This window comes from Nicotiana tabacum, chromosome 19 (assembly GCF_000715075.1).
Source record: "Nicotiana tabacum cultivar K326 chromosome 19, ASM71507v2, whole genome shotgun sequence".
NCBI classification, from domain to species: domain Eukaryota; kingdom Viridiplantae; phylum Streptophyta; class Magnoliopsida; order Solanales; family Solanaceae; genus Nicotiana; species Nicotiana tabacum.
Window position 1 is genome coordinate 111,804,441 of NC_134098.1, and position 10,052 is coordinate 111,814,492.

The 10,052-nt window shown below is 43.6% G+C and overlaps 3 pseudogenes; 1 reads left to right on the forward strand and 2 right to left on the reverse strand.

Annotated features, from left to right (window-relative positions):
- Window positions 1-1,340: 1,340 nt before the first annotated feature.
- On the reverse strand, window positions 1,341-2,572 carry LOC107781871 (uncharacterized; annotated as a pseudogene).
- A 1,897-nt stretch (window positions 2,573-4,469) lies between these two features.
- LOC142173661 (uncharacterized) lies at window positions 4,470-6,989 on the reverse strand (annotated as a pseudogene).
- LOC107781878 (uncharacterized) lies at window positions 6,925-9,143 on the forward strand (annotated as a pseudogene).
- Window positions 9,144-10,052: the final 909 nt, after the last annotated feature.

Here is a 10,052-nt window from a genome sequence, read left to right on the forward strand (position 1 = left end):
GCAATTACTACAACAAGAAAGTCGCCCCTATCTCTAAAGGGGATTATGCACTCCATGACTTTCTTATGTTATGGGGTTTCGAAGACTGAATTTAGCTGCCAACCCTAGTCAGGAAGAATATGGAGAGCGGGGACTCTTTAACCTGGCAAAATATCAATAAAGAAATGAAAAAATGGGGGGGGGGGGTGGTCGTGGTCTATGCTGAATGTTTTTTCTTATATAGAATGAATGGAAAAGTGGTGCTTGTGTTGTGGTTTTCGTAGTTGCAAGAATGTTTTTTGTTTCGAGAAAAGGTCCCCTCATTCAATATCATGATTGGGTCGACCAGGCCAGATCATGAGTGAATAGAAAAAAAATGTACATAGTTGTTCCAACTGAAATACTTGGAATAATTCTACCACTTCTACTAGGAGTAGCCTTTTTAGTGCTAGCTGAACGTAAAGCAATGGCTTTTGTGCAACATTGAAAGGGTCCTGATGTAGTGGGATCGTTTGGATTGTTACAACCTCTAGCAGATGGTTTGATATTGATTCTAAAAGAACCTATTTCACCAAGTAGTGCTAATTTCTCCCTTTTTAGAATGGCTCAAGTGGCTACATTTATATTAAGTCTGGTCGCTCGGGCCATTGTACCTTTTGATTATGGTATGGTATTGTCAGATCCGAACATAGGGCTACTTTATTTGTTTTCCATATCTTCGCTAGGTGTATATGGAATTATTATAGCATGTTGGTCTAGTAATTAGAGGGCGGCCATTCGGTTGCCTATGATACTAGGACCAATAGGTTCAAAATGGGTTTGTGCCGCAGGTGTTGAACGATCTATTCTACATAGGTGTGGGCATACAGGGCTAGAGCTCATAAACCCTTTCTTTCATTTATCAATAGGGCCCTGCCTTGATCAGTCACTTTTCTGGGCCGAGATCGATAAGTGGAAGTCATAAAAAAGAAATCTTTCTCTTCGCACCTCCGATCAAGTGGAAGGGTTGCTTGTCAAGGTGGCCTATATATAATAATAAGAAATTTCTTTCTATTTTATATTATTATATAATTATAAGAAAAATGGAAAGATTCACTTTCTTTTAACCAACTCCTTCTTCTTTGTCAACGCTACTAAGAACCTATAGGTTTGCCTACTTTACTTATTAAAGATAATGAGAATGGGTTATTCAAACAAAAAGGAAAAGGCCCTACTTAGTTGACTGACAATGACAAAGGCTTGCGAAACTAAGTAGGGCCTGAGGCCCCCGGCGAATCCGTAAATCTGAGGATCATGCCGCAACAAAAGTATGGTCCCCTATACATTTCATTTTTTCCTTAAGTGAAATAAAAGTACCCCCATCATAGTGAACCTCTCTTTTTAATCAGGATGAGGTAGATGCCTCCCAGCTAGGGGGTAGATCGAATCAGAGTTTCCTTAGGTAGCCACCGACCTACAGTTATCCTTAAACTTCCATGTTTGGTGGAGAAGATGCGAACAAAAGTATGCTCGCTTACTGTCTTGTTCTCTGTTGCGAACTGGGATCGCTCGCCAGCTAGGTTTGATTTATGCAAGATTTTATGAGAACATATTCCCCCATATCCGAGGACAAGTGGCAGAACGACCTCTCAATCTATTTACTGCAGCCTAGGAAGAACAACGGTATCTAGGCGTTCCCTGTTGCTCCGATCTCTTCTACGCCTGGGGCATTGTCTGGGCCAAGATCCATCATTAGTTGCTGTTTCCATTTGGTTATTTCTTCCTCATTGTTGATACCGGCAAGACCTAGCCAGATGATGTCTGCTGGTTGGTAGTAAGAGGACTCTTAGTACCTGCATACCCAAAAGAGGGTGCTGGTTAAAAAACAATCATTTGATTTTCTTTCTTTCTCTCCCTTAGCAATGGGAAAGGAGTCTATCTATCTGCCTAACTTTGGTAGATTTCCCCCAACGCCATCAACAGAAATTCCATGAATCCCTTGATGGATAAGTCCGACGACTCAGCAGCAGTGCAGAATTGAGTTTCTTGTCTGCTGGATCAGATCTATAGTTAGGGGGAAATACATACCAAAAGGTTCGAAGAAGGAAGGTGCATAAGAGTATATAACTAACCTACCCTTCTGTATAACCTATTCATATTAGTGAAGCGGTTGGATGCATAAGGAAAGTGCACGTTTGTGAGACCTTAGTCGGGATGCATAGGTGAGTCAACCTACGAGCACGAAAGAGCATGGTACCGCTACCCCTCTCTAAGTAAAGGTAAGATTCTTAGCCCTGTAGATGACTCCATCTAAAATACAACAGGGACAGCCGTTTTCAGCAGCTCGTTTTGTATCTTGAAGAAAGAGTAGGCTTAATTAATGTAATAGGGGTCAAGTAAATAATATCTATGCTATTGCCCTACCGATTTAAGGCCTCTGCCCGATCCCGAATGCTCATTTTTTTGAGTTTATCTTCAATTGATGTTTTCTTAACCTTTCGAAGACCTTGCGTAAATTTTCAATGTGGTCGGTTCTTTCTTTTGAAAAGACTACCAAATCGTCCACGTAAGGCTCACATATGTTATGTAGGAGGTCACTGATAATATGTGTCATCGCTCATTGATATGTTGCACTTTCTTTTTCTTTTTTTAGGCATAGCGTAGTAAGGAAAGGAAGGGAGGGCACTCATTCGAATCGAATAGCTGAAACTACTATAACTCCTATTTTTCTGCTTTAAGAGAAGCCTTCTAGCTCGTTTTAAAGCGTTGAAGAGAGAGATAGGACATTCTAAAGATATTTGTTGAGGAAGCATTTGATTTCTAACTACGAGTCCATTTTCAAGCTAACTGAATGCCTATCTGCTGCTAGTTTTGTTCCACTATCTTCTCTTAATGCTCTCGTTGCCGGTGTGACAGTCTGAGTAGACAGTGCTCTCTTTCCTGTTGTTTTTGGGGTTCATAACCGGTGCTATTGAATCTGCAGTTAGGGGAATATCACCAGTTCTTGGAATAAGAGCTCTGGGACATCATGGCGTTGAGGGAGGTTTAGCCTAGCCATAAGCCTTTACGGAATAGAATGCTTCTTTGATAGAGCTTCAAGAAAGAAAGAGGAAGGCCCTCTTTTTGCAAATGGATCACTTAGTCGGAATAAGCGGCTTAGGTTAATGCGGAATAAGCCATTTTTCCCATGTTTCCATGGAAAGGTGTCGAAGGAATAGGCACATTTAGAGCTGTGGGACTTGAAGGAATAGAATGCCCCGTTAGAATGGGCAGGGATAGTCGATCATTGGCTTAATTTCCTGGGGGACTGACGTATCAAATATTCTTGGTATTTCATCGTGAAAGTGTCACATTTAGATTGTTCTTATTAAAGAAAAGAGTCGAATAGACAAAGGGTTTACATGACCGCTCGCTTTGTACAAGATGCCATAGTATAAGAAAAAGGCCTTTGTTTGCAAAGATGACTTTCCCGCTTTCCTTTGTGAGGGAGGTTTGTGCAGATGAATTAACAGTCAAAGTATAAGGAAGATGGCATAGAGAATAGAATGCGATTGATGCTTAGAATGCCCAATTTTTAGGGGTTGTGATAGAAGGAGCTGTGGCACTTTCGGAAGGGGGAATCAGACTAGGCTGTCATTGTTCTAGAAGAGGAAGCGTAGCTGGCACGTTGAACCATGTCTGTCAATGGTGAAAGATAGCCCTAAAGTGAGGGCCTCGGAGATAGTAGTTCTCAACTGTCGATCAACGTGACAATCATGCCTGCTTGACAAAGCCTTTTTCATTTAGTCTCCCAATAAACGAAAAAGCAATTTTGGTGACACGAAAGTTGTGCTCGACGCTCTCTTTCCTATTCCACTGTGCTAAGTGATCTTTCCCTTTCTTGCTGGATGACTACTATGGAAAAAGATGATGACTACTCCCAGTATCTGGTCAATCCATGCTGATGCTAGAAGAGCTATTCCTGCCGCCCACCCGAAAGAGACGAGGAAGACTAACCACCATCCCGCTCGAACCTTTGCTGCCTGAGTTATATATCTGACTGCGAGAAGGAAGGTTCAAGCTATGGCTGCCCCATGGGATGCTCATTTGAAACCTTTGTCAGGTCAATGCGAGAAAGAGAAAAGTGACGTAAACATAAGAATGGAAGGTTTGCTTGTCAGATGTCGGGCCAATGAGGCTCTTCTAGCTTTACCTACACGGCATGGAATAGATCAAAGGCGAGGTGGGAAATGCCCCACACGAACTATCTGATCAAGTTTTCTTTTTCCTATCACAGGCAGCTGGCAAAGCCGTGTTTGATCGTCGCGTACATGCTCCGTTACAGCTTCGTTCATGCGCCAATCAATTGATAGTGATGCAGAGAAGGGAGAGTTCTGATCATCGTGTGGGTAGTCTCTATTAGAGTTTCCATTTCATGTGCACTAAAAATGAAGGAATACTGGTGCGACTATAGTAATGCCAAGCATATGAGAAAAGGACTCTACCTACCCATACTGACAATTGAAAGAAGCTCATCGCGGATGATAGGACAAGCGATAGCGATTCCATTCTTGCTCTTCCTATTCCATACCATAAACAGACACCTTTGATTCATCGACATTGGCGCTAGAGGCTCTACCCCCACCCACCAGCCCTTTATGGAGTTAGCGAATCAAGAGAAAAAATTCCCCGATATAATAAAGAAAGTAAGAAGGGTTCTAAACTATTGAAGCAGAAAGCACTAAAGACTGTTACGACGTGGCAGAAATGATCACCGTCAAGCACAAGATTCGAAACTGGAATCTTCATACTCTTGTTAGTTGGGAGAGAACATCCTATCTTGTTGATTCTCCTTTCCCACTGCCTCGAGCTCTCGCTTTCAAGGTGGATACGCAAGAAATGCACTATGAAAATTGACATGACACAATACCTGAAGAGTATGATGTGCCTGGCCTTGTTTCTCTTGATCCCCACCCACCTCCCATAGAGGCGGGTCAATATCAATATTTATACCAGAGATTGCTTTTAGCTTTATCTTTTCAGAGACAGGAGAATTCCTTCTGTACTTACAAGAATGCTACTTAGGGAGAAGAATCTCTTGACTCAGGAGCACCTGAATCTATTCTTTTTGTGTCCCATATCCGCCTATGTTAAAGCATCCACCCATTCCTCAGTGAAAGGAAATGCTACTCAGGGATCAAAAAAGAAAGCGGTGCCTCGTCAAAAAGACTTGGTTCATAGAGTAGAGGCCTTTCCCTAAGATATTGGTTTTAAGCTCATGTGGGTGACATTTTGTCTTACGACACGACATGGTAATTGATCGAGTGCGCTTTCCTTTCTCTTACTCCCAATTTAGGAAGGGAAGTGCTAAAGGGCGGGCATGCTCAACCGAAAGGAGAGGAAAGCTTCTTCACTTTCGGCACGGGCGCTGACTCCGCGATCTCTAGGTTGCCGAGGTTCCTTTTCTTCCGCCTCTTAAGATACGCTATCTCTATGATTTGATCCTTCGCATATCGGCACCATACTTCTTTGATCTCCCTTTCTCCTGACGTAAGAAAGTGACACATGCTTGGCCAGCTTTTTTCAAACTTAATGGTCAAGTTCCCTGCTACTTCCTAAATATGCCTTGGATGAGCCTAACAGCCGTGTACCTAGAAGCACTTTTGTTTTCAACTGCCAGATGGTAAAGGAAGGTGCCATCCCTCCTTTCTCTGGCAATCATAATAGCCATACAGTCGAATAGTTGAGTTAGATAGGGGATAACGGTCGAACTATGAAAGAGGTTCGCTACCAAAGAATTAGGAGTTATAACATTCATAAAAGAAAGAAAAGAATAATATAGGAACTCAAACTAGGAAAGAAAAAGAATAAGGAGAATTGCATAAGTAAGGTAGTCGCTTCTTGTTTTGGTATATCGCTCTGCGAGCAGAGCGAATGAACATAAATCTTTCCGAATATCATGAATATCCTTCACCCCTTATCTCCTCATCTTGCTATTTATAAGCCACAACTTACTTCGACGTTTTCAATTTCCCATAGAATTTCTGGAGCATTCCTAACTTGAAAATTGGTTTGATTTATTTCTTTCAGGCCCTACTTGAAAAGGTTGGGTTCTCTGTGGGGCGTCGATCCCTTGCCTTATTTTGTAGTAGAGCGATTGGATTGGAGGGGGAGCTCGGTCCCTCGAGAATCCATGTACCGCCATGACAGAGCATTCCTTGGAGAAATTCCATACCCTTCTTTTGGATGTCGAATCGAGGGGAGTCAATTCCGAGTCCTTCTCTCAATTAAAAGGGAAGGTACCCCTGCGATGGGTCGGGGACGAACACTCTACCACATAGTGGAGTGGATAGCTATGACTACTAAAATGGAGATCGTGTACAACAACAATCCTATATTGATGTCGATTCATCCACACTTCCATTCCTTGTAGAGGAAGGCTAACTGCTTGCTGGCTGGGAGCTGTATGAGCGGTAATGTCCATGTACGGCTCTGTGAGAAAGGCGGTGGACAGAAATGGCCTTGTTGTACCCCACTCTCGTCTTTAATGGGGTATGCTCTTTATTTTTTGGGAGTGTATGCCAATATGATCTTAATGAGGTGCGGGTTTTTGCATCTGACATTCATTGGGCTTCTCTCTTCGGGAGCTTGCGCCCCGGTGTGTTTGTGCAATAAACCCCTCCGGCCGAAGACGAGAAGGGTAGCCTTGTATGTAAGCACAATAATGAACCGCGGCGAACCCTCAGACGACCTATCTAAGATTAGGGGGATCCTCAGTAGTGGTGACCTTTTCACTCTTCCACGGACTGATACATGTACCGAATGCTCATACGGCAAAGTTGACTCCTGGGTCTGGAACATGGGGGGTTGCTCCGAGAAATCCTTTCTTTCTCGTCCACTCAGGGGGGTGCGGACACACCTGCGCGGATTACAGGTGACAGTTACAAGAATGGCGGGGAAGTTAACAGTACCCGACGACATTCAGGGATGGATGTAGACCCATCGGGCAGGGATAATCATTCCGGTCCTGGGAGAAGTGGCGACCATTCTCAAGAACCAGAAATACTGAGCTGAGGGAAGCCCTATGAGTCACTGAAACGATGGAAGGAGTGCCCTTTTTCTATAAATAGAGGGAGCAAAAAAGGGGCTTTGCTCCCCTTTACAATATGAAGAAAGAAATAAGGGTTGAAGCTTCACCTTTTTTGGTCGAAGTTTAGAAAGGATCATGAAAGAGGCGATCAGAATGGTACTCGAATCCATTTACGATCTCGAGTTTCCAAACACATCGCACTTCCGCTCGGGTCGAGGCTTCCACTCTATCCCAAGACAGATCAAAGAAGAGTGGGGGACCTCTCGCTGGTTTTTGGAATTCGATATCAGGAAGTGTTTTCATACCATCGACCGATATCGACTCATCCCAATCTTTAGGGAAGAGATCGACGATCCCAAGTTCTTTTACACCATTCAGAAAGTCTTTTCTGCTAGACGACTCGTATGAGGTGAGAAGGGCCCTTACTCTGTCCCACATAGTGTATTATTATCTGCTCACCATGCAACATCTACCTACACAAGATTGATCAAGAGATAGGGAAAATCCGACAGAAGTACGGAATTTCGATTGTTCAGAGAATAAGATCGGTTCTATTAAGAATAGATATTATTGATGACCAAGAAAGGTCTTCCGAAGAAGCAAGCTTCAACGCTCCCCAAGACAACAGAGCCATCATTGTGGGAAGGTTAAAGAGCATCCAACGCAAAGCGGCCTTTCATTCCCTTGTTTTGTCGTGGCACCCCCCCCCCCTCCCCCAAGCACCCTCCGGCTCAGGGGGGACCAGAAAACGCCTTTCGTTTTCCACCATTCGTCGGCTCTTGCCACCTTCCTTAATAAGCCCTCGAGCCTCCTTTGCGCCTTTTTTTTCATAGAAGTTGCCGGGTTTGCCTGGAAGTCCGAATTCTATGGTAGAGAACGCTGTATTAATAATTGGGCCATGAGAGACTCTTTTAAGTATTGCAAAAGAAAGGGCCCGCTAATATATCTAGGTTGGGAGGCGATACTTGTTATCAGGTCAGAGAGAGGCCTGGACCGTAAGATGCCCCCCTTAAAAAACCTATTACTTAATAAGGATTTGCTACGCGCGATATGCCGATGAATTGCTACTAGGAATCGTGGGTCCGTCGAGCTTCTCATAGAAATACATAAACGTATCGCCCACTTCCTACAAACTGGCTTGAACCTTTGGGTAGACTCTGCAAGATCAACAACCATAGCTGCACGGAGTACGGTAGAATTCCTCGGTACAGTCATTCCGGAAGTCCCTCCGAGGGCGACTCCTATACAATTCTTGCGAGAGCTTGAGAAGCGTCCACGGGTAAAGCACCGTATCCATGTAACTACCTGCCACCTATGCTCCGCCATCCATTCAAAGTTTAGGAACCTAGGTAATAGTATCCCGATCAAATAGTTGACGAAGGTGATGAGCGGAACAGGGAGTCTACTAGACGCAATTCAACTAGGGGAGACTCTTGGAACAGCTAGAGTAAGAAGTTCCCAAGTGAGCGTCTTATGGGGGGACGTCAAGCACATATGGCAAGGATCAAGGGAGATCTCATTGTTGCATAGCTCAGGTCGGAGCAAGGTTCCATCGGACGTTCAACAGGTAGTCTCACAATCGGGCACTCATGCCCCAACATTGTAATTGTATACTCCTGCAGGTCGGAAGGCGGCGGGGGAAGGAGGGGGACACTGGGCAAGATCTATCAGCAGCGAATTTCCTATACAAATAGAGGCACCTATCAAAAAGATACTTCGAAGGCTTCGGGATCGAGGTGTCATTAGCCGAAGAAGACCCTGGCCAATCCACGTGACCTGCTTGACAAACGTTAGCGACAGAGACATCGTAAATTGGTCCGCGAGCATCTCAATAAGTCCTATGTCCTAATACAGGTGCTGCGATCACCTTTACCATATGCGAACGTTTGTCGACCATCAGATCCGCTGGTCTGCAATATACACCCCGGCCCGCAAGCACAAATACTCGGTACAGAATATAATCCTAAAGTACTCCAAAGACTCAAATATAGTCAATCAAGAAGGTGGTAAGACCCTTGAAGAGTTCCCCAACAGCATAGAGCTTGGGAAGCTTGGATCCGGTCAAGATCCGAACAACAATGAGCACTCAACTACTAGTAAAAAAGGAGAAAGTTGACTTTGAGAAAGAAGGTGCTTCTTGCCGCTTTATTAGTAAGTAAGATTGTTTTATATCTCCTCAATAAAAGCAAAATATCACTCTTAAAAGCAAGCTTTCTCTTATATGCGATACCTACCACATAATTTCATTTGCTTTCCTGCTTAAGGCACTAGTTCGGATAGAAACCCGGATCAGGCAGGTGTCCTAGCTAACATAGCTATCCGTCCGAAATAGCTACATTCCATTGCAAGCTACTATAGAGGCATATAATTTTCCGGGTGTTAAGAAAGATATTGAATCGAAAGCGGACATGCTTGCTCACTGGCTAGATCGGGCTGTCTGTACCTTTGCTAACTCTTCTGCCTGTAAGGAAGCTTGAAAGAGGGAATTCTCTGATCTATGACCCCGAAAGAAAGATAGTCTTTTTTTCGATTCCGCGCATTGGAACTGAAAAGGGCTATTCATAAACAGTCTTCCTTCCTTCTTACCTCTTATCTTATTGTAGGAGATAATCGGAGAGAGAAAAGTCTTCCTATCAATTCCTTTTGAATAAGGCTACGCTTCTTCAAGCCTTTGAAACTATTGAAAATAAAATCTTTATTTTCAGGCAGGTTTTCTTCTCCACCAACAACCAAGACGCATGAAAGCAGTTTCCAGAGCTGCTGGGCAGAAAATACATGATGGCATGAAACTCGATTACGTACGCTGATTGTTCGGCTACTTCAAACGCTCAAAATAGACTATTTTCCATGTGAAATGACAGGGATTTGTTTGGTTACTTGGGGAATCCCAAGAAAAATAGTCTACGCAATTTTCGTGTTCAGTAGTAGGAATGAAATGGACCTCTCACTCAATTCAATAATATGTTCTAGGGCATATTATTATAATAATAATTTTCACATTAGACCAGGCTTTTTGGACGTTCCA